The sequence below is a fragment of the Belonocnema kinseyi genome, chromosome 4, assembly GCF_010883055.1.
Source record: "Belonocnema kinseyi isolate 2016_QV_RU_SX_M_011 chromosome 4, B_treatae_v1, whole genome shotgun sequence".
Lineage (NCBI taxonomy): Eukaryota > Metazoa > Arthropoda > Insecta > Hymenoptera > Cynipidae > Belonocnema > Belonocnema kinseyi.
Window position 1 is genome coordinate 143931009 of NC_046660.1, and position 1591 is coordinate 143932599.

The window sequence follows — 1591 nt, forward strand, 5'->3', positions numbered from 1 at the left end:
ATTATATTACATTACAATAGTCTTATTTATATCTTGATCCGCATTTGAAAGAAATTAAAGAAATTAGCGATTTTGGAATTCATCTCATTTGGATAAAAACTCCATTATTTAGTTGAAAAATAAATTATTTTGTTCAAAGTCTAACTATTTTGTAAAAAAGTCCTCTGTTCTATCAAAACTTCAACTGCTTTGTTAAAATGTATTTTTTTCTTTGAAGGTTCATCTGTTCCGTTCAAAATATATTTTTGAAACTGAAAATTTTACAAATTCAACTATTCGGTTGAAAGTTCAACTCTTTGATTGAAAACTCATATTTTTCGCTTAAAAAATTCAAATTGTTGTATATAATTGGTCTTTTTGACTTCAAAATTAAATAATTTCGTTGAAAATTCATGTATTTTGTTTAAAATTTGTCTGTTTTGTAGATCATTAATTTTCTTGGTCGAAAATTCATCTGATTGTTTGACAATTCAACAAAGTTGAAAATTCATTTTCCCCGTTAAAAATTATTTATCTTCATCTGAAAATATAACTATTATATGATTGATTAAAAATTCATCGTATATATTGGTTAAGTTTAAAAATCTTTTTTTTATGAAAAACATTAATCTTCTTGGTCGAAAATTTACATTTTCCCTTGGAAATTTAACAATTTTGTGGAAAATTCGTTTTTTTTTCTTGTTTAATTCAATTTTTTATCTCAGTTTTTATCTGGAATTTGAACTATTCTATTTATGGTTCAAATTTTATACTGTACATTGTATTAGTTAAAACACGAATTATTTGATAGAAAATTAATTTGTTTGTTTTCGATTATGATTTTTTTTAATTGAAAGAATTTTTTAATAAAATTTTATAAATTGAATTTAAGGTATTAAAAATGGAAAAATAATTTATTCTACATGATGATTCTGAATTCGTTGAAAATTAGAGAAATAATAGATATTAGTTTTAAAAATTATTTTCAATGATGACTTCAAATATTAGTTCAGTCTGAAAAAATTTTATTTTTAACCCATTCAATTTGAAATTTTTTAATTAAGAAAAAAAAATTTCGTTAATCATTAGTAATATTTGACCGTTCATGAATGCTACAATTTTAATTTTAAAAAAGTTTCAAAATTCATTTAAAACTTGAAATTATTTCAAATAATTTGAAAAACGATGTACATTTTTGCAGATTAAAAAAAATTAAGCTTTTTGAGAATTGTAAAATATTAAAAAAGAATAACAAAAATGGTTGTGATTGCTAAGAAAATTGAAAATGATTTTTTATTTCGAAAAATTAATTTTAAGTGAGTATTTGAAAAGATTTTAAAAATTAAAAAAAAAGAATCAGGACGATTTTAAGTCAATTTTTTTATTTTGCAATTTTTTTAATGTTAGGAAAAAATCTAATTGACAAAATATATCAATTTTCAACCAAAAAGTTTACTTTTTAACAAAATAAATTAATTTTCTATTAAATAATTGGTATTTTAACTAATATAATGTACAGGATAAAGTTTCAACCAAAAATGGAATAGTTCAATTTCCACATAAAAGCGATTAATTTTTAATCAATCCTAGAATAGTTACATTTTCAAATAAA